The sequence below is a fragment of the Pyxicephalus adspersus genome, chromosome 8 (genome assembly GCF_032062135.1).
Source record: "Pyxicephalus adspersus chromosome 8, UCB_Pads_2.0, whole genome shotgun sequence".
Taxonomy (NCBI): Eukaryota; Metazoa; Chordata; class Amphibia; order Anura; family Pyxicephalidae; genus Pyxicephalus; species Pyxicephalus adspersus.
The window spans coordinates 43190909-43217393 of record NC_092865.1 but is presented as its reverse complement, the minus strand read 5'-3'; the positions used below and the strand labels follow the sequence as shown (position 1 = coordinate 43217393).

At 38.6% G+C, this 26485-nt stretch overlaps 1 protein-coding gene and 1 long non-coding RNA gene across 3 annotated transcripts in view; one reads left to right on the top strand and one right to left on the bottom strand.

The window, feature by feature from the left end:
* Window positions 1–25772, bottom strand: part of ATF7IP (activating transcription factor 7 interacting protein) — a 58835-nt gene extending 33063 nt beyond the window's left edge. Inside the window, exon 1 of one of the 2 annotated variants that reach the window (XM_072420226.1) lies at window positions 25553–25772. The gene's annotated coding sequence lies outside the window, so the exon portion shown is untranslated. Of the gene's footprint in view, window positions 1–14539; window positions 14661–25552 lie in introns of those variants that run through there. The other variant, XM_072420227.1, reaches the window with a different exon arrangement.
* The window catches only part of LOC140336842 (uncharacterized), a 17970-nt gene continuing 17242 nt past the window's right edge, over window positions 25758–26485 (top strand). The window contains exon 1 of the long non-coding RNA XR_011921947.1: window positions 25758–25892. This is a non-coding gene — a long non-coding RNA (uncharacterized lncRNA). The remainder of the gene's footprint in view (window positions 25893–26485) is intronic.

Below are 26485 nucleotides of genomic sequence, written 5' to 3'. Positions count from 1 at the left end.
TGATTGGGTCACGATGATGAAACATAGCTTGACTAGAACGATCAGGCAGGTATTAGGGATTACTGCAGAAGAGACATCCGCCTGTTTCTTTTTCTGCAATAATGATCAGCCTGATTGATCATTTTTAAACATGGAATTTAGTTCTTCCTTAACATGCTGGTACAGAGAGATTTAAACTATATTAGAAGTTTCCATGGGGTCGCCACAACACAAACAGATTTAAAATGATCAGTGCCATTGTATTTTAAATTTTTTTGTTAACTGATCACTGAATTGAGTATAAACCCCAAGCACTACAATGATGGCAGTAGTAAGATTATTTCAGGTCATGAGATTAAACCACAGCACTATTTTGAAAAGACAATATTAAACCTTATAATTCACGTTATGTTAAAGTGAGAAAACATTATTCTAGACTCTGCCCTTTTGTATTTGAATTTTGCATTTTGCTTTTAGTTGATGTACATATTGTACATACCAAAAACACACATGTGAACAGAAAATTTTTTAAGGGAGTGTTTAATAAATTAGAAGAATAAACCAAAAAAGCAAACCGTTAATGTAGATTTTCAAAGAAAGACAGTTAAACAAGACGTAAACCCAGAACCTAAAAACTAATACACGTTCTTAAAGTTAAAATGGTTATGAAAAAAATGTATTTACACAGGTGTTACCACTAGTGGATGCCTAATATACACAGCTAGACATCTAGGATCGTTTTCAGGGATAAAATGCCTAGTTTTTGTAAGCATTTGCAAAAGTTAGTACAAGTATTTGTTAAAGTATATATATATAATTTTTTTATCTCCATCTGCTGTGTGTGTGTGTGTGTGTATATATATATATATATATATATATACACACACACACACACACACACACACACATATATATATATATATATATATATATACACACACACACACACACACACACACACACACACACAAAAAACTAGGAACTAAGCATTTTTAAGCCTTTTTATGTCTTTTTTAACACTTCCCATTCAAGTCTATGAAGGCAGCAGAGGTGGCAAATCACACTTTTAAACTGTCACCTGTCAAACAAAGGATCTTTTTGCAAGGTTTTGAGAAAACCAAAACACACTTTTGGATCTGAACAAGGTGTGCTTTTGTCCACATCTATCCTAAGATCTTTTTAGTAATGGCTAATCGCATAAATAAGTAATAAGAACAGTAACATGATAAAACTTAAAGCATGCGCCAGAGTAATTGTTGACCTTTTAGCCCAACATATGGGGAAATATGCTACGTTTATTCTCAATCTAAATTACCTAAAATGCAGATTTTTCGAATAGAAAAATTAAGAAAAAAATTTTTTTTTGTTGACAACATGTATTACAAATTCAAATAACACAATACAAATGTACAATAATGCCCACAAGTGGTTCATTCCTTAGTTACATTTTGAGATGTATGACCTTTACTATACAAGACAATTCCTTGCTAAATGAGAAACCTAGCTGTACAAACTTCCTACGAAGGTCATCAATAAAGAACTTCTACACTAAGCACAGGGAATAGCTACAAAAGATGTGTAATCTCCCATGCTGCAAGGAGAGGTAAATTAACAAATAGCAAAGAAAAATGGTCTCATATCCAGACGGGTTTCACCGAATAGACTAGGTATCTCATTCAGGAAGGAATTGTATTACATCCCAGAATACCTGTATTGGCTAAAACGTCTGGCCTCCATTACTGCTGACCTTAGACAGGATTTACAAGGGTTGGGAGGCAGATTGGAAATAATGGAACAAACCCTGGATGCTATTACTACTAGAGTTTCTCAAAAAAACAAACAGATATCCGTCCTTGAGTCCCAGATTGAAGAGCTCACCACAAAATTGATGATCTAGAAAATCGCTCTAGGTGCTTCAACTTTTGCATTACAGGCCTGCCTGAGTCCTTTAGAGCTCTTAAGCTGTGGTCAAACCATTCTTTAAGGAAATGTTGCCTGATGTTCCTGAGTCCCACCTTGAAATCAACAGAGCGTTAGTGGCTCCTAAAGCAGATGGACCCCCTAGGGACATACAAGGGGGTGCTGAGAAGTTCCTAGCTTTGCCCCCTTCCAGATGAAATAGAAAAATGAGTGTGGGGGCATATGACAGCCTAATATCTTAGTATGTAACTGTGCAAATATCAGGTCTTTGCGATTCCTCACAAGCAAGTTTCACGTTGTTGGATTTACGGGTGTCAAGAAGCTTTTGTTTCTCCAAGGATAGTCAGCAAAGGACATTCACACTGAGATGTCACAAACACTGTCCTTCCTACAGCACTGTCAAAACCTGGATATCTCATTTGACTGGGCATTTCACCATTGAAGATGAGCCCCGCAGTGGGGCCCCCCCCCCTTGAAGATGAGCCCCGCAGTGGCCCCCCCCCTTGAAGATGAGCCCCGCAGTGAGCCCCGCAGTGGGCCCCCCCCAACCTCAACTGACCCGACAACCTGCGATGCTGCCCATGAGCTAAATATAGAAGACCAGCGAATTTTCACAAAGAGAATAGCCCAGAGTCTTGACATCTCACGGGAGCATGTTGGGTTTGCTCTCACCACTATCCTGGACATGCGCAAGCTTTTAGGGAAGTGGGTGCCGAAATGATCGAACAGTGATCAGAAGGAAAGTTGAAGCATCCAAAGCCGTTTTGGCCCATTTTAAAGTTGCACAGGAGTTTTTGGCTAGGTTAGTGACTGAGGATGAAATCTGGCTCCACATCTATGATCCTGAAACCAAGGAACAGTCAAAGGAATGGCGCCACAGCGGGTCCCCACGGCCAAGGAAGTTCCAAACGCAGAAATCAACCAAACTCTCTTCTTTCTGGGCATAGCAAGAAACTTCTCAGCACGCCCTCGTAATTGTGAAACCTCACTATTATTCCACTAAAGAGACTTTAATGAGAGTCTCTGGAGGATTTGATTCGGTGGTAATAGAGGGGGTTCCGGTTCAAATTTATTTAGATCTTTTCACCTTTTACTATACAACACAGGAGGGCACTGAAACCTCTTTTCCAAAACCTCTTTTTCCTCATCTCACAAAAGATAAAATATTGCGTGGTCTTCCCTCTACGCTTGGTCTTCCAACTTCAGGGAAAGTCTTTCTCTTTTACCACTTTTGAGGAAGCAAATTTATTGCGCGAGCTTGCTTTATTACCAGCTTCTGCCACCTGTTCTAAATCTATGGATGTAGATGAAGTATCAATGTATCCCCGTGACAAAAAGCTGCCCTAAGCTCCTAAAAAGGTTCCAAGCATTCCTAAGCAGGGTTCGATATCTGAACATTCTCTACTTTTGTGCCTTCTCAAGCCTCTGGTACTTTGGTCGTGGTTCCGTTAAACGAAGTAATTTCTCAGGATATGAATGTCTACCTCTGCATAAGTTACACAAGAAAATCTCTGATGTTTTTTACCTCACGGTCTCATTTGCGGTTCTTCTGTGTAGGTTGTTGTGGCTGCCGAGATAACTGCCTTGAGTTTGTTAATATATGCTTCTGTTCATACGCTATTTGGGTTATTTAGATCGGTTGCTCCCTTTATCTAGAGAGGGTCGGGGGAGCTTAAGGGTTAATATATGCCCTCAGTCTTTGGAGTAGAACTAGAGGGGTGCAGCTCAAATCTCGGCCCCCTCTGCCCCAAGGTCTGGGGTTCTCTTACTGACCTATTTAATGTACAGTGTCGCGTAATATGTTGGCACTATATAAATCCTGTTTATTAATAATAACAACAATATAATCATGCACACTTGGCCTCAAATTGGGGGCTTAGAGGGGGGATTGGTTTGAGTCCCTGGAGAGTTCTTACTTTGGAAAAATGACTAATTGTTTTGTGTTGTGTTATTTTGTATACCACTGTTTTCTTCAATGTTCTTTCCCTTTCCCCCAGGTCCCCAAGTATCATTATACTTCAGGTGCCTCTTCCTGTATTAATTTATCAATGGCGATACCCTCAGTAATGGAACAGAAAACTCTGCAGCCTCTCTTGGTACTGACGCATAATGTACAAGGGCTTAAGTCTCCCACTGAACGGGCAAAGGCTTTTCAACTCACTCAAGGTAGACATTCTAGCGTTACAAGAAACTCATTTTTCTAATAACTCAATGCCTTGTTTTCCTCAAAAGAGATCCCCTATTAGATATCAAGCAAATTCTGATGGTAAAAAATGTGGAGTGATGCTGGGATTCACCAAGAAGCTGAATTTCTCGCCACAGTATGTGGTTCGAGATCCAGGGGGTCGATACCTATTGGTGCGAGGGCCTATCGCAGGCCAGATGATAACAGTAGTCACCTATTACACCCCCAACGACGGTCATATTGAATTTTTTTGTCTCTCTTTTACATAAAATTTTCTCCTTTACTCAGGGCTCACTTATGACTTGCGTCATTCCAATTTAGCGTTGGATCAGCTTCTAGACAAGACTAGCACTCCCAGGTATCAATTCCCACCCAGGAAGAGCCACAGATTTTCTAAACTTCTGAAACAATATGACCTGATAGATATTTGGCAAGAACTGAACAATTCTGAGTGGGATTTCATGTATTTTTCTGTGGCCCATAACCAATACTTCCGAATCAATCACATTGATATTCAATCCAGGTTGATTCCCATGGCATGTAAAGCAAGCATTCTCTTCTGATCAGATCATGATCCAGGTCCTTGTGCAGCTGAGGGGTGTCCGAGATACACAGACTGGTTTCTCGTGGAAACTCAATGAGAGTGTTACTGGACCCGGCAACGCAAGTTGAAATAAAAAATCTGATCTCTAATTTTTTCACCATCATCACCATACCAGGGGATACCTCTCCAGCCAACAATTGGGAGGCTCATAGGGGCCTATATTATAGGGGAACACATTAGGCTGGGGGCCCAACAGAAGAAAGAGCGAGGTAGACTTATAGAAATTAGGATGAAAGCATATCATACACTACAATTGCAACATAATTCTAACCTGGATCCCTGGATCTGCGCCCCCAAACTGAAATTTTTCTCAGCTTTTTTGTCGTCAACAAGTTGACATCAGTGCGTAATCATTGAGATGGACAAACCACAAATTCTTTACATAGGGAGACAGGCCCGGGAAGTTGCAATGGAAGCCTTTTTTCAATGCAATTCAAATGCCTAAGCTTTAATCTAAACATGTGCAGATATTGGAAAAACCGAATATGGGGGAAAAAAGCCCTTAAAGTGGTTAAAATCTAGTAGTGCCCCTGGTCCGGATGGATTTTCATGTCTTCTACAAAACTTTCAGTTCACAATTGATCCCACATCTGGTTGAGTACTATAATTACCTTTGAGAAGGTAACTCCCTCCCGCTGGGGGCAAACCGTCCTTTTATCAATGTTATCCAAAAACCGGGGAAAGACACCTCTGATGTAGGTAGGTATAGACCAATCTCTTTAATCAACTGTGACCTGAAGCTGATGACAGATTATTTCGCTCTGCTTAAGCTCGTTTTTGTAAGCCTATATCCATCTGGACCAGGTGGGATTCATGCTTTTTAGACAGGCCCCGGATCAAACGAGATGCACCATAGATCTTATCTCGTTGCATCATACTAATTGGGATGGTGGAGATAAGAGAGAGACTATGTTACCAGCTATCGACCTTCAGAAAGCATTTGATAGTGTTTCTTGGTCATTTATGTTAAAGGTGCTGTCGGTCATAGGATTTGGTGACCATTTCTTGAATATCTTGAGGGCGTTCTATGACAAACCATTAGCGAATATTTCCCTGGAAGGCTTTTTTTTTCCATCTAACATGAACATCAAGAGAGGGACAATGCAGGAATGTCAGTTGTCCCGCCTCTTGTTCACACTTGTAATAGAAACTCTAGCTATAGCATTTCGGAATATTCAGGATATTAGGGGACTGCGGTGTGTCATGAGGGAACATAAATGTGCATTATTTGCTGATGATATTCCGATGTAAATTTCCTCCCCTCATGTCATGCTGCCGAACCTCTTTAGAACTGTAGACAAATTTGCAGCACTTTCGGGATTATAGGTAAATTGGTCTAAATCACAAGATTTAAACAGTAATATTCCTAATCATTAAATCTCACTGGTCAAAGAGAACTATGATTTATGTTGGGAGACACACTCGCTCCAGTACCTGGGGATACACCTAACCCCTACATACCATTCTTTCAAGCCAAATATACTCTTATACTCGGATAAAAATTTACTCTGACTTTAAATACCTGGGCCACTGCTCCTCCTCCTTGGCTGGGCTGTATAGCGGCTGTTAAGATGAATATTCTTCCACGGATTTTATATTTGTTTTGCACTCTTCCTATTAGTGTTCCTCCCTCAACTCTGGCTTCTCTTCAGATAAAGTTATTCATTTTATTTGGGGAGGTAAACGCAGCAGGATTCAGAAGAAAAATATGGTGACTCCCCGTTGCCAAGGGGGTTTATGGGTTCGTTCTCTTAAAACATTATTATTTGGCAGCACAAAATTCACAATTTTCCTATTCTACCATATGGGGAACTAAGCCACAATGGGTAGTTATGGAGGAAGCAGCTGTGACACAGGGGAATATGACGTCTGATGTGGATCCCCAATAAACTCACAGAATAGGAGGTGCCTGGCTTTGTGACACTCTGTTGCTATGGGATAGACATAGGTCTAATAGGGCTCTGTGTTCATTCCATGCTCCCCTCAACCCTCTTTGGAACAACCCGGAGTTTTCTCCAGGCAAGGATCTAAATAGATTCAAATGGTGGACCTACAAAGGATTTGAGCGGATTCAAGATATAACAAATACTCGTAACATGTTCAGTTTTGAATATTTGACTAGTAAAAAAGCTCCCGTGTCATGAATATTTTCATTATAGACAAATTTGTTCTTTTGTTAAGTTCTAAAATTCGGTTGGCTCCACTTCCTCTGCATATCACTGCATTTGAAAGTACATGCTGATCCTTGGCTGACAGAAAGGGTCAAATCTCGATTATATATAGTATTCTGATGTCATCCCCGCAAAAACTAAAATACATGTGTTCTCTGGAGGAGGACTTGGGAATGCTGCTTCGTAGGGAGGATTGGAGTGAGCTGGCCTACTTGCTCTTGAAAATATCGCTCAACTTTGCTCTGGAAAAGGCAAATTACAAGGTGCTATTAAGTTGGTATTTGGTACCAGAGAGGCTTTCCAAGTGTCACCCCTAAACATCACCTTTATGTTTTAGAGGTTGTGACGCTAGGGGTACAATGTTACTTATGTGGGGGTCATGCCCAGAGGCCCAATTATTCTGGTGTAAAATGTTCAATAATATTTCCAGGGTTCTGGAGAGAGAGGTAAGGAGCTCCCCAGAAGCTGCTCTATTTAGCAAATGGGATCTGGAAGCCTCTAAGTCTGCTTTGAAATTTTTGAAGCTGATGTTGCTGGCAGCTTGCATCACCCTGGCTAAATCTTGGATGTCTCCCACAATATTAATAGGTCCTTTCTTTTCCAAAATGGATTTGACTATGGTTAATGGTAAGATGACCCAGATCCTCAAAAATACAATGGTGAAATTTGACAAAGATTTGGGACCCCTGGAAGGGAAATCTCTCATCCAATCCAGATGACTAAAATGGCTACTAGGCAGTAAGGTACCTACTCTCTAGCGCTTTTTCTCCCCCACCCCTCCTTTTCTCTCATTGTTGTGTATTGTATGACTTTCTCTAGTCTTGTCATGTCTGTCTTGCTTTTGTCAGTTTTTATACATTTTGTTGTTACTAAAGTTCACGTAGGAGTTACTGTTGAAACTTGTTAGCTTGTATTGTCTGATCTCAGCACTTTTTCTCTATATTGACCTGATATGTATAGAAGATTTGCAATGTCACGGTAACTCTCTGTAAATTTTGCTTTTTTATTACATGGCGTGTTAATTTTCTAGTCGTCGAAAACTCAAAAATATTGAAATACAAATACCTTACTAACAGTATAGGCAGTGAAGTGGTTTAGTAGCTGGCAAACTGGTCTTGCAGCAACAAAAAGTTTTGACTATCAGCCAGAACACTTTTTGCACAGTTTGTATGCCCCACCAGCCCAATTGACAACATTACAATAAGAAATATGACCATGGAACAGACATTAGAAAGTGAAAGGCTGTAAAAGATTGGTAATAAAAAAAAAAAAATACATGAACACACAATATATACTTCAGCAAAGTTGACCATTTGCTGCTAGAAGTTAAAAAGAAAAAAACAACAACAACCAAGAACAATGCTCCTTGTTTCTCCAAAGTTTTTATTTTTAAGACACTTTTAAACCACATAAGCCTCAGAAAGTATGTCCAAAGACAATGACATGTTAAAACAACTTTACTGAAGTCAAAAGCTGTGGAAAATGTGGTTGCATTTGAAAGGAAATGTTTATCAAGACTGATGTGTGCAGAAGGGTGGTTCTGGTCTGATCTTTCATAACTACTATAACCCAAATGGCCATGCCAACACCGGCCCACTGCCAACAGGTGTACACACAGTATACAACAGGGATGTAGACATATAAAACAAGACTATCAAGCAATAGAAGGAGTTTGCCAGTCTGATGAACCATGCTTTCTTTTAGATCTTGTGGATGGCCAGGTGTATACATGGTTACAGGACTGTAGCCAATACTACAAGGACAGATAGTAGCGGGATTATGGACAATACAATGGAGGAAAAAAGCAGGCCAGAAGAGATAGTGTGAAAAGGGCAGTGGAGTTGATACATTACTCCTTAGACTCATACTCCCCCATTTATTAGTAAACGGAGATAAAAATCAAGGGGTTCTGGTATAGAGATTATAAAATATACATTGCTTATATGTAAAATTAATACTGCTGATATTTGCTTTACAGTGAATGTTTTTGTGATTTGACAGCGCAATAAGTTTCAATGTGCCTATACGCCTTCTGAATCTCTACAGACAATGTGAAAGATAAGGGGAACTTGTGGCAAACCCCACTGCTGAAGGACCAAACACACGACAACCTACTGCTGACATACAGAGAAGACAAACATGACATCTTTTCAGTGTCAAAAGTCGATCACAGGACAGTACCACCCCATTAAATGTTTGTGGACTACTATACTTATATGGACTTCCAAGAAAATACTATTGGATCCTTTGGCTTGATGACATATAGATTAAGCCATACACCTTCTTCTAGAGCAGTTGTGTCCAACTCAAATCACATAAGGGGCCAAAAACTAAAACACATGCTAAGTATCAAATATTTTTTAGAATGCCTAGTCTTAGTAGAGGAATAAATCCTTCCTCACCCTGAGACAACATATCACATACCATCCTCGTATATTAATCATGTTCTGAACATGCTTGTCTTGTGAAGCATGAACATATATTTGCTTTCCCAATTTGATTAAATGGTCTCCTTTCTGCATCAACTTTTCTCTTGTTTGACATTTTGGGAGTGATTGCTTTTATATTCTTAGCAGCTTTTTCTGAGGTTGGTGTACCTGACCTATTCTGGCCTGTCTATGTGAGAGGAATGAAGGCACTGACTGTGCTGAGGTGGAGGCCTGCGTCCCCAAGTCTGGAGATATTGCTAATGTAGCATCCCACGGAGATGCCATACCTGGAGCAGCAGCACCATACTACTGGCAGAGGGATTGGCACAAACGAGCTTAGTACTGGGTCTCGGCAAGAGTGTGAAAAAGCAACTGGGGTCCTTCTGCCTTAATTGCGGTTGGGCACTTGTGTGGACTGCCCTGCTTCTACCAGTATTCTAGGAATGGGCCCTCCAGCCTGCAAATGTCAGGCGCTTGGATGAGTCACAGTCACTGCAGGCCACATAAAATGGCAATATGGGGATGGCTCTGTATCTCTATAAAGGTTTATATATTTCTTTGATTTAATAAGAATGTATATGCTTTAATTGCTAAGCATTTGACTTACTCTGTTCCAAAATTAAACTTTTATTAGGATCTACTCTCTTATCTCTGATGATTCGTTTGGAGACCCCTAATAGAATCAAACAATACTGATGTATTTTCTATGTTGATTGAGAGAACGCAACATACAGGGCAATTATCACTGCCAAATCTTAAAAATTTTAAAGCTGTAAGAAAACTAGTCTTGGATCCGACAATAGTCACAAACATTTACACCGAAATTAAAACACACTACAGATTAAAGTTATAGATAAAGCAACACAGTAGCTCATTGGTTAGCATTCTGGCCTTTGCAGGGCCTTGTGCTGGGTTCAACTCTTAGCCAGGACATTATCTGCATGAAGTTTGCAGGTTCTACACGTTTGTGTGGGTTTGCTTTGGGTACTACGGTTTCTTCCCACATTCCTAAAACATGCAGTTAGGTTAATTGGCTTCCAACCTAAAAAAAAATGCCCTTAGACTGTATTAAAGACATATGACTATAGTACGGACATTAGATTGTGAGCCACTTTGAGGGACAGCTTGTGACATGACTATAGATTTTTTAAAGCGCTGCATAATATGTTCGTGCTATATAAATACTGTACAGTAATAAAATTATTAATGTCACACTAGTACATTACCCACTGGCTTTATTAGACAGCTAGTACTTTGTTACTATTATCTGTGAAATAGGAAAATTTACCATATCTTATTTTTTAAATTTAAAAATACAATTTTAATTTATTATGAGTCCCATTTTTTGCAGACTCCAAATCCAGATACCCTATTGTTGGTAGCAACCACATGCTGGGCTGTGGAGTCTGAAACAAAGTCATGGTGCAAGATACCGAATTGACACCATCAGAGATGACATTGAGTTCATGCTTCAACAAAGTAAAGGTGGTTTTTGCTATATTGGAAATTATCTACGATCCTCCTGGTTGTATTTAAAAAATGTTCTCTGTGATCAACATGAAGTAAAGTTTATAGGAATTCTGTAGTAAAATGAAGATGTTTAGAAACAAACCCATTCAACAGATTTTAGTTGATTAGCACCTACATCAGCAATACACATATACCCTTTCTTTGTGCTCTTCTTTCTTTGTGCTATTCTTTAAACAGAAATAAGGATCTCATTCCAAGTCATTCTAGTTTGAGCTTACACAGAACTATCTCCCTGCTTCCACATGCTGCACGCCATAAAATGCCTAATAAATTGCAGGTAATAATCCATCCCTCAGGGCAAGCTAACCATATGGATTGTAATGTGGGTATTTCACTGTGGATGGAAGGATTACCAATAATATTGCCCATCAACAGCAAAGAAATGTATGGCCCCAAATTGTGGCCAGATTTAAAATCTCTTAGAAAAAACAAAAACAAAACATATTCTGATCCAAAAGCAAAGCACGTATGTAGCAGTTTTTTGGCATTTCCAAAGACCCACATCAAGTTAATACTTGCATAATAAAGTGTACATAAATCACCCAGTCTATTAAACACATTTTTAACATTTGCTTAATTTTGGTTTAAAGCAGAACCATACTCGCTGGTGGGGAGCAAGCTTCTGCCATAATTAGGAAGTATAAACCGCAAACGTTCCGATTAAGGCGCATACTTACCCAGTGCAGTGGCCCTGTAGCAATGACAGGTTCTAGATGCATGGAAGGCGCCAATTTCATCGGCTCCACAATAGACTTCCATGAATGCATTCACTCTCTACTGTCATTGAATAGTGTAAGCCCTGCATGTACACAGCAGTTACGTTAACCCAGCGGCTGGCTCTGTGCCAAGGTCTAAATTACACGTCGCATGCGCCATACAGTTTAAAACTCAAACAAAAGGCCAGTAGGAGCCAGGGAGTTCATTTTTTTTACAAATTTATACTTAAAAGACAGCTTTTGACCATAAAAGAGGCTCAAAATAGGTTTATTTCTCACACAAAGGCAGTAAACTACAATGTTTCTTGAAATGCCCCAACCATGGAAATGATAAAAAAAGGAAAATGCTAAGGGTAATTTTGTTTAGATCGTAATATATGTTATAAATCAGCCCAGATATGAGTGTTTGTGCAGGGTCAGTGCAGTGCTTTATATATTTAATTCATTTGCTAGTTGCTATCAAAATGGCCCCAAAAAATGCAAGAAAAGAAGCTAAGGAAGGAAGGTAAAAAAACAATCACAATTGAAAAGAAGAGGGAAATTGTACAGAAATATGAGAGTAGTGTTCATGTGACGTTAGTCAAATTATAAGTCTTGATTAAAAGTGTTAGTAGATGTAGAAAATCTATTAGTGTTGAGGGCTGCCAAAATTACATACATAATTTGAAACAGTGACACAGAAATGGCTTTTTGCTCTCAAAAAGTTATCAACTGGGCTTTTCTGGAAGAAAATGCCCAGGAGAACATACATTACCCAGAAAAAAGAAAATGTCAGGCCAAAAACCTATGAAGGCTAGGTTAAACTTGCCAATGCAGTTAATTAAATTGCCAATGCAAGTGGTGACCTCAAAAAAAAAAACCTCTCTTGGTTCAGCACTCTGAGACCACTAGAGTGCTCAGAAAACAGGACTTCATTAAGAATAGGCTAGGGGTCATGTGGAGATCTACAGCAAAAGCCTGGAAAACAAGATTTTTTTCTTGAGTGGATCAGGGACGTTTTCGTCCTACATTTATAAGAAGGTTTACCACTCAAGGCTCTCCCCCTCATGGGCAATGCACTCCTGGCTCACCCACGAGACTTGGAAAGAGTTTGCTGAAGAATTCCCATGGCTCACAGTACAGTTCCTCCCACCTAAAAATTCTCTACATCAGTCTATGGACAACACGATATAGATAAATTTACAAAGCTATACACCAAGGAACTGTTCCAGAAGCGTGTCTAGATGGTCTCAGATACAGCGTTAACCCTTTACAGAGTTCTGAAAGGAACATTACAACTTTCTTTCCTGTGTGGGGTTAATAGAGAAATCCTAGGCCAATGTCTTTCAAAGGACCCTTAGATCAGCCTGGAAGAAAGTGGCATAAAATTTTAGAAGCAAGCGACTTTGAAGGCTTTGTAGAGGAGCCTGAGCCTGCAAATGACCATGTGATTGATGACATTGTCACTATAGCCGAGTCCATAGGATTGCAGGTAGATAGTGATGATGTTGAAGAACACACAGGGAACTTCAGCAACTTCTGGCTGAGCAACAGAGAATGACAGCTGATGAGCTTTCTAAAGAGAACAGGGAGGATCAACAATCAGTGCAGAGATCTTCCTCTTCTAAAAAAGGAATTTCTGAACAAAATGGACAGAGCTACAAACATTTGCAGAGAAGATCCCCCAGACAGAGAAAGAGCCAGTTGTTGCATTCACTTGCCTAATGACAATGTCATGTTATACTACACAATGGTGTTGAAGAAAAGACGGAAATAGACAACCTTAGACCAGTTTTTGGTCTGGAATGGTTAAGACCTTGTGAGTCAGAAGGTGGTTCTAATGGGCTACAGACTCTCAAGGAGAGAAAGGACACCACAGAGGTAGATTGCTAATGTTTTTATTGTTAAAGTTATATGTCCATTCCATCCTCCACCACCACCTTCCTTTCTTCCTGCAAGCTCAACTTGAATGGTGCGTACAGTATGAAATTGTTGTTCTGGCAGGCTAGGTACATTTTATAATTTTTTGGTGAGTACACTAGGAAAGTTATTGGTGTATCCTGTAAATACGCACATTATACAACCTTTTATTATTATGAAAAGGTTAGGTAAGGGATGCTTTGGGAGGTTCGGAACGCATTATGGTTATATCAGTTATTTTTTATGGGAAAAATAGTTTTGACTTACAACCAGTTCTAGAGAACCGATTGAGTTTGTAAGTCAAGGGTCCATTGTACATATACACACATACATACTAGATGTCTTACACAGTGGGCACTACCAAAAGTTTTCCCCCCCATTTTTGGGCTTCATTCTATAGGCGTTTTCAAGAAAAATGACGAAAGATAGTCAGCTTTTGCCACCTGTATTGGCGTTTGGCAAACACACCCTCTGTTCTGATGACCCTGCCTCTGGTACAAGCAAAGTCATTTCCCTCACTTTAAATAAATATAGTCCTACTTCCTGTTCTGTCCCGAGACTAGGAGGTGATGACTTCTTCAATGGCACACACGCACACACTCATTACAGACCACAAAATATTTTTTTAAAAGTACTATACATTTCCTTTAAAAAGAGAAAGGTGCAACTGTTTGAGATAACCGCTCTAAAGCACAAATGTCATATATTGTTAAATTAATTAATTTACAGTTAAATTAATTTTCCTGGTAAAAAAATATGTAGGAAAAACAAACAAGTTAAGGATTAGGGTAGAAACATTAAACGGCGAAGATTGTGTGGATACATGGCTAGTATCCTAGCTGTAGAAAGCAGTAAGGCCTACAGACAGGTCAAAGGCCTGCTTGCCAAAAATAATACTCTTTTTGCATTTTGATTACCTCTTTAAAAACATACGTTATATATACCTACAGCATATGAATTACTTCTGTATTACTGGCCCTTTAAGTGTATAAAACAGGCTTCCTTTCATCTCTAGCTAAAGAGATTTATGTTGGTTAAGACACTATATACCTTTACCAGTCAGACTTCATTTGTAAGATCAAAAGGTTAAAGCAAAAAATACATACCAGAAAGGGAGCCCCCTGCAGCCATGGTGCCGTTAAAGATCGTCTCTCTTAGCAAATAACTGTAACTGCCCATTTGATGTCAACTGAACGAATGTTGGATTTGCATAAAGTCTGCAATTGGTTTTTGAGCTTAACATTATGCAGACCAATCAAGACCCACAGCAGAGAGCTGACTGCACAAAGGAGGAGGGGGAAGGAGAAATCTGCCTAGTAACAATAAGACAGGGAAAACTGTCCTGAGATATCAGGGTGTAAAAACATAAGAAAAAATGGTTTGCAGCTTTCCAACCCAAGTTTAGTTAAAATACATAAGTAGCATTTGCACATGTAAGTACAAATTTTGCCAGCACTATTATTATCTTTATAAAGCGCCAACCGATTACACAGAGATTGAAAAGAAATAAGGGTTGCAAACGACAAACCTGCATACTAGAAAAGTACAAACAGGAGGTGGAGAGAACATTATGCACAAATTTTTTTTTCAGCAAAAATTGAAAAAAGGATAAAAAACTTCCAGAGAATCAGGTGTTTAAGTTAAATCAGTATCAAATTTTGCAATGAACTGCCACAGAATCACAAAATAAAAATGGAGTGCAATATTTCATGTTTTAGGCTGTGTCTACACGAACGGTTTTAAAAACGCATGTAAACTTTCCTACTTCGTTTATATGCGTTTTTATGCCGCGTTTACGTTTTTAAGCACTTGTAAATGCGGGAAAATGCTCCTATAAAAATCAATGGACGCATTTACTTGCGTTTTCCCACGTTAACCCGGCGTTTTGATTTTTAAAAAGTTGCAAGCAGCGTTATAGATAACGGAAACCAGCAGAACACCTGGTGTAGATTAGCCCATTGGAATGCATGGGAATTTCAAACGTGGGCTTTTTAGGGCCTCAGGTTAAACACTGGAGAAACGTCCGTGTAGACTAAGCCTTAGGGCTGAACTAGAACTGCTTCAATCAATCCATTTTCTTTGAATTTCCATATTTTAATAAAATAGTAGGAAAATGTGTTTTACCGCCGATCTGGGGTATGCGTCCTTCTACTGTACTATATACATATATATTTTGTTTTGGCCATTAATAGTTTGTTGTCCATTTTACAACTACCTCCATAGACTCTGTAAAAAATCTACCAACTTCTAAAAATTATAAATTATTGTGAAATCAGAGTATGTAAAAATGTCCTATTGCACAGACATGATAACAGACATGATAAACAAGGTTCACTGCTGTATCAAACCCACTGTGAAGTTGTCACCGGTATGGCGCTCATCTGAGCTATTTGGCAGCCCAACATTCATACCTCTTGTAATCTGGATTATACTTGGCTCATGAAAAATATTCATTTGATAGGATTATGACATTTTCCTTTAGCATTAATATAATTTGATCAGGGTTAGACAGTAAAATTACATTCTACATTTTACATACCCTGCACACGGAGAGTGTTGAGAGTAACAAAGATGCTTTATCACCCCAACCCTGCTTCAGACACCTGTCTGTACTCTATGTACCAACTATTTTACAGCTATATGCCAAGTTTATTAACATTTATGCCGTTTATAAATTTTACAACTTTTTTTTGTTTATGTAGTTCAACCAGTGGTTTTAAAGCAGCAAATGTAGGTTATATTTACAAACAAGTAAATTTGTTCCTGATCCCTATTATATCTTCATGTACTTTAAAATGTATAGCCTCTTGATTAAAAATAAATAAATTAAACTTTGTTTTCATTTTTGTTTAAAGTTTAAAATTTAGGCATAAACTTTACAGATTGGTCAATAGGGTAGAGTGTCCTGCGCATTTATTACTTTTGCACTTGAAAGCAAGTCTCAATTTCTGGCCTGCATAAAGGCATGCATTTAATCCAAACATTGACACATGTATTTTTTGTTTTCTCTCAATTTTTCTCTTAATTTCTTTAATTTATTCAATTAAAAAAAAAAACCCCTTCTCTTTGTTCTTTACTGCTGCGGCAGTAGCAGTAATGGCTGAATGGGAAATCCAGAGTCTCTTGGTCTTTGGGCTTTCTATGCAATTAAAAATAAAATCTAATCTTACACATGGTGCAGTGCTAGATCAAGTGGTGTAACAAGAGCCCAGAAGAAAAATTTAGACGAGCACAGCACCCGCTGGTTCCTCTGCATCGAAAAAAAGAAGAAATCCGGAAAGGTGCTGGAAAAGAATGGCAGGGGAATTGATGCTTTTTTTTGTGTGAAAGTTTCGCTTGAAAGTTAATTGTGGAGTTCTCTATACGGGCAATTTTTATATTTTTATCAGATGATCAGATCCCCCCAAGTGCCACCTCTCATGGGAGTATTTATTCAGTAGAGTTAATCTTTCCTCATAGCGGAGCTTCTCCATGCCTCCTATTAGTTGCTTCTCCATGCCGCCTAATAAGGGTGAGTGCAGAAAAAGGCAACTAAACCTTTTTTAAAACTGCTGCCCCAAACTGGACTGAATTTATTCCAGATAGATAATGAGGCAGGATTGTGTATGAAGTCTCAAACTTAATTAGTACACAAAAAAGTTACTTTCCGCTCTTTAGAATTTAAAACTTAGCAGTGCAGGCCATTAGGTCCATGATCTGCTAACACTTGCATTCTTCACTTTCTGACTCAACCAAATGTATTCCCCCTAAATGGTGTGAAACATGCATGTTAGCCCCCCAAGCTTTACATTTATTAATATTAAATGTAATGTGCCACTTGGCTGCTCAAAAACAGTGCATATAGGTCTGCTTTTAAGGACTTTATTCCATTATAAAGTCATGTGCAAACACAGAAATGCTATTTTTGGGCCTTAGAACAGGGGTCTAGGGAGCTGCAGACCATGTCTCCCATACGGATCGCAGGCTCAGACCTCACATCACTCTGACGCCCTTTGAGTGACACACGGCTCCCTATGCATGCGCGGTCTGTGAGCTTCAAAAGGTTGGGGACCATGGCCCTAGAACATTCAGAGTATCAATCAATAAATCACTGCTCTCTAGATATGACTTTTAAGCCAACTGTCCATACATTTAGATTAATTTTTCTAAGCCAAATAGAGCTTAGCTGGTTGGGGGGGGAGGGTATAGGACAATGCCAAATGCCAAGTACAACTGCTAACTGCTATTGTCTAATGGTTTTTCTTGAACCCATGCCATCTTTATCAAAACTCTAGTATCTCTTCAACTAAAGCTACGTACACACTTCCAATAATTATCGTTGGTAAACGAACTACGAATGATCCTGCACGATATCGGCGAACGATCGTATAGCACCGATCCTGTACATGCAGATAACGACACGATCGTTCGCAGATATTGTACACACAATAGATGCGATCGTTTGACCGATACAGGAAGTGACGTGCACGACAGGAAGTGAACGAACGTTCGTTCATCACGCATGCTCAGACCATGGACGATCACTGAACGACTGTACACACGATAGATGGTAAACGATCGTCGTCAATTCGATCCGCCGGTCCGGTCGTTCATTTCCAGCGACTATTCTCGTTCGTCGGCGTCGTTGGTTACTTTTTTACGAACGATTTTTGACCAATCGATCGTTCGTCGTTCATTTCCAACGATAAAAATTGGAAGTGTGTATGCAGCTTAACAGAAGTCTGTCAGTCACAAACTGAGTCAGCTTTTAGGGGGTCTACATGCCCTGACAGATAATTAAAAAAAAAAATTAGGTGTGGTGGTCTTTCTTTGCAATCTTTTGTTTTAAATGTTGCACTCTTTTTGTACATCTTTGTTAAAGTATTTTGTTTTCATTTTCAAATAAGTGATTTTTTTAATACAGTAGCCATCGGCCAGCTAAGTAAGGATTAACGTTTTGATAAACGTACATTTGAATTTAACTATAACATATGAATATTTTCTAGTGTGTACAAGTGCCTTGAAGCACCTTTTTCTGTTGTGCTGTGTTCTTTGAGGGCAACATTCCTTTCCAGTTCAAGAAGCCCTTTACCATTGAAAAATTTGCACTCCTAACAATTAAGGTTTTCATCTTTTCAGTTTTTGCTTCCCATTTTTATCCACCCCGAATACAAAGTAATGGTCTCAACAAAAATAGTCTGTCTCCAAAGAGACTAGAGGTTGAGAAAAAGGGACTATTGGGCACCTGTGTCTTCAAAAGTCAACAATTTCTGTCTGGTACTTTTACATAACTACGTTTTTTTCTGTAGTGACTTTATCCTTTCTCAAACATTTGAGTTAAAAAAAAAAATGCACAAGACACTATGGCGACACGACACCATCCCTGGTCCCATCCTGAATAAAGCCCAAGATCCCTCACATCTCAAAATAGTGTACCATAATACTCAGGACCTCAACTCACCCATCAACAGACTCAAAGCTTTACAACATGACCACTCTCTTGCAGCAGTAGCCCTACAAGTGATCTATTTCACCAGAGGTCTGGCCCCTTTCTACCTCCAAAAACACAACCCGCCGTTTTACACAGCTAATGCCCACCAAAATACATTGCGGGGTAGCTTTTTGTCTAGCAAGGCACTTAATTTCCATGGGATGGAAGTATTGAGGGACCCTGTATTCTTTTATCTACCTGGTCTAACCATGACCCTTTGGTAGTCAAGCTTGCGGGACTGGGAGGAAGGCCATCTTGTTTCTGGTGGAGATTGAATGACAGCCTACTAGAAGATAAATATAAAGGCATAGAAATGCCACTATTGACAAATTTTTTTCAATATATTAACCTCAAAAACTAGTCTTTAAATTATTAATCTAATCTATTTTTACCTACTTAAAGCACTAAAATGTCAGTCTTCACTGGTGGCATTGGCTGGGTCAGCTAATATCCATACAAATATAAAATATTTTTAAAAATTTAATGATTTATGTGTTTAGAAGTAGCCAGCTTGTGACTGGCAAGTTTAGGTTTTCTCCCCCTCCCTCACTAGCTGGAGCCCTCTGCACAGAGAGCTCAAAAGCTGAAAAAAAGCAGGAAGCACCTGCAGACGGAGCAGTCACACTTGGGTGACATGAGCGTCCCAGGCAAGGAAAAAAATCTGCATAATTAGGGCAGTGGGAGAAGATTAGAAACACTCCCACCAAGGATGGCATTTCCCAGATTGCACTTCACCACCTAGGCGATGGAGAGACATGGGGGTGTGTCTAGAACTCATTTTTCATGTTTAAAGGTCAAAGCAAGCTAAAAAAAAAAAAAAGGATTCACATGAAGCTGATGTTATCCATAAGTTGATTTTGTGAGTATAGGTACGCTTTAAGTGATTCATCCTATGCTACGAATTGGGAGGCATTCAAAGTCACCATCGGAGGGTAATTTTTTAAATTAGCCTCCAAAAAAAAAAAAAAAAAATCAGGTTATTGAAACTAAATTGAAAATTTATCCGGAACCTTTGCAACACCATCGGCCCCCCTCCTAGATCTTCACCTAGAGATTGAAGATCTGAAAAATCTCTCCGTTTGTCAGGACACAGGTTCTTGACCTGGTCAGATAAACCAGGACAACTCCTGGTTAACAAACTAAACCCCCGCCCCAAGGCCTATGCTTTGCCCAAACGTAACACTCGAACAGACAAAAGCACTCAAAACCCGAAACGGATTTAAGAGGAGTTTAGTGACTTCTATCAAACAATATGACTCTAACCCCCCACTTTTCACAGTGGCAGCGAAGAGTTTTTTAGGGCCCTACACTTCTCCAAGCTTAAGACAGCCCACAAACAGGGGTTAGAAGAACCCTTTACCTTGGAGGAAACACTACCGGTCCTGAAACAACTAAAAACAAATAGTGTGCCAGCCCTGATGACTTTTCCAATGCCTTCTATAAAAAGTTCTGGTTTAAGTTAGGCCCCTGCCAGATACTTTAACGGTTTACCCAGAGTATAAAGAGTAATGCCAATTTAAGCCTAATCAGTGTATTTAAGCTGGGCAAGGATCACTCACCCGTATCCAACTATTACCTCACTCATTAACTGTTATTTAAAGATCATGACCAAAATTTTCTCTTTGAATAAACTCTTTTCTCAACCAATATATCCCCCCCCGATCAAGTTGGGTTTATACCTTTCAACCAAGCCCTTGAAAACCAAACCAGGAGATACAGGGATTTGATCCCAGCAGTCTCTACTAATTGGGAACAAGAACCCAACCAGGAAAGCCATCCTTTTCTCCAAAGATCCCCAAAAAACATTCGACAGCCTGTCCTGGAATTACTTCTTCTACTTTCTTAGACATATGAATTTTGAGGGTATCTGACTGCAGCTCCTGGCAACTCCATACACTGAGCACACCACAAGGGTCTCCTTGGGAGGTTTCCTATCACATAAATTTGCTATTAAAAAAAGGCACCAGGCAAGGTTGCCCTGTGTCATGTTGCAAAAATCATGTAATTGTTTCACCTGTGCTTGTTTTTTATACCTTCCTTCTCATCAATTTTATTTTTCTTTAATAAAAATTTATTGAAATAAAAAAAAATGCACCAGGTAGCATTTAGTTCTGCTAACTGTGGAAAGTCTTGGCTACAAACGACCAAAAAAACTGTCAAGTGATATTTGTACATTTTCTTTTTCTGAGTATTTCAATTCTGCGAATTAAAACTTTGAAAGCTAATCTAGCAATATATTCTCTTTAAACTGTATTAAAAAATATTATTCTAAACGTTTTCTGTTACAGAAGCAGTATGGGTTTGTCAGAAAATATGTTGCATGAAAAGTCAGGTAAATAATCTAGTAAACAGTTGTAGTAAAGGTTCAGTTTTACACCAAAAAGCTCACTTACAAAATTCTATAAAAATAATAATATTTTAATTTATTTAGTTCTGTGTTTTCTACAACTGTCCAAAAAAATCACTTTCCAAGAAGATAAAAATATGAACAGCCACAAAAGACAGTTCATCTATTTGATTAATTTATACCCAGGAGTAAAAACTGCCAATCTATTATAGCAGTAATCCACTCATTTTGACTGAGGATTTGGAGCTTGCTAACAGCAGATCTTTTTTGCCCTGTGAGGTGACTCATCTGAAAAACACAGCTCCACCCCAAGCATTCCAACCACCCTTCCCCCACGCTTTTTCACTCTTTATTAGAACTAGCTTTACTCTTGCAGAGAGCAGGATGCTAATACACCCTTGAAGTGCTGTTCCTGCAACAGCCCTGGATGCATGATTAAGGATGCACCTTTTGAAGCAAGAAAATTAGCAACACTAATTTCAAAGTCACAGCTAAAGAAGATGCCTGAATTTGCATCTCTCTGATTTATGACTACCGTAAATGAAATATACAAAGACTGCTTAGCACAAAGATGCATAGTACAGTTTTCACAGTTTACAAAAAAAACAAAACAAAAAACTACCAAATTGGGAGAAGCAACTCGTTTTTAATCTTGGCCATTTCAGAAAAGCAAATTTCAAGCTTGTGCGCCGGTAGATCTTTTTGACCATCAGTACAATCAGAAATAAAGTATATTTTATTTGGAAACATTCATATTTCAAGTCAAAACTTTGCATGCATACTTTAAAATCTGTGCTACCTTTTGTGCAATTTTGCCTAGTCTGTTCATCAGCACTAGTATAAGTGATGAGGATGGCTACCATAGCATTACTACTACTACTATAGTAATAAATATTACCTTAAGTTCTGGATAGGAAAATGCCAGTGATGTGATAGGCCTAATCATCCATGTATTTTGCTCTACAATCATAAAACACATTGTTAACATACACATGGCAAGCCAGGAGAAGCCAGTGCAACCAGAGCTAGAACTAAGAGGTCATGTTTATTATATTAACCTGTGCATTTGTCTTTTTAGTCAGATCTCAGTGTTTAGAACTAAAGTGAATCAAAATTGTCAACTCATGCAACAGGATATTTTGTAAATCCTAAAACTACTGTCTTGTGCTACTAATCAAAGTGGATTTAAATAAACTTAAAAAACACACTCTAAACTTTTGCATTCACATCAATATTTGCTTTCAAGAAGGATGCTCTTGCACAAATACATAAATAAAATCTAGGCAAGTACATACTTACTATTCCTTTAGAATGTATTTTAGAGTCTATGCTAAGCAAGTGTAAAACAGTTCTAAGCTTTTTCAGTACAGATTCAGTACACCAAACCTCCTTCCAGGGTGCCATGTTCTTGCCCCCATCAAGAAAGTTAGGCAAAGCAGTTGCCTATAAACTAAATTTTCACCTCTGTCACAAGAACTTTTTTATTCTTCAATTACTTGCAGTAATAGCTCATAGCTCATAGTCTATGAAAGAGTCTGACCAGAAAAGGAGATTCAACATTATCTTGCTTTGGACTTACTCGTCATGGATCCACACTTTTCATTTGCAAAATTGAAGCCCAATTCATATTTCAGGATTTCATATCATGTGGACATTTTCTAAAACATCCAACCCCTCGTACAGAAAGCCATACATTCTACTAATCAATAAGTACTTTTCAAGTGTTTTAGCAACATGTACTTGTAACACTTATATATTTTTATTTTTTTTTACATTTTTTGCATTTCCACATTAAATCTCAGTGTAAATGTTTCCCCTCACTTTTTATTCCTTTTTATGTTGCAGTATACCAACCCGGAGAAGCCTTTTTTCTCTGTAAGGGATAGTAAATCTACACTTACTAATGTTAAATATGAATATTTTGATGCACTTACACATTTTTCTTATAAATATACATTTATTTTATGAATCATTACTACACCTACAAGATGTTTTTTTTTTTTTTAAACACTTTGAGGAAGCTGGGATGTATAATAAATTGTGCCTGTGTGTATGTGTTATAACACACACACCTATATTATATGTATTAATTAAATGGCCATCTTCCAGGGTTCTTCAAGGATTTAAACAAAACAAAAATATCTCCCAAAAATAATTTTTTCTTTAAATTATCAGATTAAAGTGGACCTGAACCTAAAAACTGAGGATTTCTATATTACCAAAGACATCCTGTAAAAATAGTTTTTTAATTTTTTCTATAAAATAGTAATGCACTTCTAGTTATGTGATGGTGCATAGGCACTTCTATGTCTGTAGTTTTGTAGCTGTGCATCTGCACTGCTGGATGCACTTGCCTATCAAATAAAACTTCTGATTTTTTCCCTTTTTGTATGCATTGTAAACCACTTAAGATATTAAAGCAGAACTAAAGTCAAAATAAATAAATAAATAAAAATCTTTACTTTCCTGGATTTTGAAAAACAATGCTTGTCTGTGTAGGCCTTCGATTACTTAAAGCACATTCTCCCATTTTTCCTTAGTTTCCCTGACAGAACTTACTACTGCTACAATTTTGTTTTGATTTGATGTTTGGGTTATGCTATATGTTCCAGATATAAACTAAGACATTTTCCTGTCTATGGGAGAAATCACTGTGCCAAAAACCTTTATTTGTCCAATCAATTTTTAAACATTCTACCCAAATATCGATCAAAAATAACTGGTGGGAAATCATTTTTGTGATCAATTCGATCCAGTCATCGAAAAGATCAAAAACATTGCATAAACAAAAAAATGTAAGGCTAACCCAACTCATTTCTGTAAAGAAACAGCTGAAGGCCTGAGATTTGCTATTTACAGCCTATGGTATAAAGGAATCATGAAAAAAGGAAACGTGACCTTTGAGTAGTTTGATTCCAGGAAGCAAAAAAAGACGACAACAAATGAAACAATTGGAGCCTGAACCAAAGTGATAGGGGAGCTGCATGATGGAACAGTTCCCTTCTGAATCAACATTGATTTTCAGAACAGGTGTAAGCCCAGTGCTCCAGTATTACCTAAAGTAATTTTTTGGCTTTATGTCCCCCCCCCAATACATTACCACAAATGTAAAGCACAGTGATGTGCTTTATATTTGTGTGCACTTCACTGAGCTAGCTTCAGGGACCTGCGGAGGAGGAGGAGGACCAGAGCTCCTTGCAGAGCGTGATATTTCATTCCCAGTTATACATATGCTCGCACGGGTGCAACAAGCTAACTATGTTTCTATGGAAACAAAGATATGGACAGATCATACCACAAATGCATCCAGAACAGAATTCATCTGAGAAAAACAAATCCGTGTAAAGTTACCAGTAAATAAGTTTAGATGAGTAACGTGCCAAATCGGACCAAGAAATCTATTTCATGAAAAAATAAATAAACAAAACCAAACCAAGTTTTCCCCAATAGGGCCACCTATAACATAGCTTTGTATTACTTTATTCCTAAACATTCGCTCAGCAACTTGCTATTCGGGGTACAAGTGCCTAAATCACCCACATAGGGGGCCCTTTGAGATTGTAGAGGGGCACTGAGGAGTCTTGGGTGCCATTGTCATTAAAAATGGCGAAGGGGAGAGGCCTGAGATGCACTGCTAGGGGGCTGCTTGGGTGTCCACATATTAGGCATTTACTGTAGTCCCCTGGAACAACAAAGCTTCTATGGGGGTTGCAGGGGTCCCCATAAAACAAGTAGTTACCCTAAAAGCAGGAAGCAAAGCTAATGGAATGCATTTAGGGAAATGACAGCCAACACAGGAAAACTGGCAAAGTAGGTGGGGTATCCTGCTAGATTTATATTCTCCTATCAAAATTTTAGTACTTTATTAGGAAACCCTTGGTGAACCTGGATTTTGCAAACATTAGTCAAAGCTTAGTTTTACAAGGATAGTTTTTAAGCATTTTTTGCTTGACTTCATTCCTAATATTACTTAAAAGTAGTTTGGCCAAACCTATTTTAAAATGTTGTAATAATAATGCCCGCCCACTACTTAACTATTCACAAAATGTTGCTGGAAAATGGCGTCTGCAATTGTTAGCTAACGCATGCACAACGGTACAAACAATGCAGCAGCGTTAACAAGGTGTCACGTGTTCACATCTACAAAAGCCACACCTACCTCCTGTGAAAGGGAGAGGGCGCTGCGCACCATTTTCTTTCCTTCACAGTGCAAGCGCCATCTTGAGTGTAATGAGGAATACGATAGGATTGCGCTAATATCACGATATAGCGCAATTAAAACGCTGAGACAAGCAAGATTACCTTTGATGATTTTGCCAGTTGTACTTAACGGGATAATCACCGAAACTGAAAACGTAGCGTATTCGCACCGCCGTCACAGATCAACCTTTCTACAAGCCCTCTTTCTCCTTCGGATCCTCCAGCTCCGGCATTCAAACGCGAACGCCGACTGCTCCGCCCACTTCTAGACCCAGGATCACGTGCCCAGCGTTATGCAAATTAGCAGCTTATGGAAAAATACTGCCGACTGACGATAAGCAACGCCCCTATTCGGCTGCCCTTCCAACACAGAGATGTATTTAAACGTACGGGGGTTGAGAATGTTTTAATAAGAAGCAAAATGGACTGAAGGGTTAGAAAGGTAGGTAGCTCCGCCTTATCACGTGTGCCTCACAATTGGCAGCTTGAGCCACAAATCTATCTAGTCACGGTAGAGAAGCAAAATGAATTCTATAGCAGGTATAACTTTTGTAAAAAATAATTTCACCTTACAATGCAGAGTTACCAGTTACACATGTCAGGGCTCATATTGTTGGTGTGTGTTAAAAGAATGACATAAATGTTAGCAATATATTGCCAGATTAGTACACTGGTAATAACAAAAGTAATGTATTTAAGCATTCAGTAGCATAGCAAATTCATTCTTAATGAAAAATACTGATTATTGGTTTAAAAATATATTATTGATTTAACCGTAAGCACAAAAATGTTTTATGAATAAAAACAGAAAACCTTAAAATGTTTTTTTTTCTTTGAAGGATCGTATTTTTTTTTTTTTTTTTGTGAGAGTCGTATTTTTGAACATATGAATTATACCAATAATATTACCACATGCAAAAATTCAACCTCTGTAAACTGTTCTCAGGTGCTTTCTGGCTTGTTTGGCATTGAGGCCTGGGCCATTCACTACCAAGTAATAGGGGATCAGTGATGGACGCCTGGGCCATTCACTAC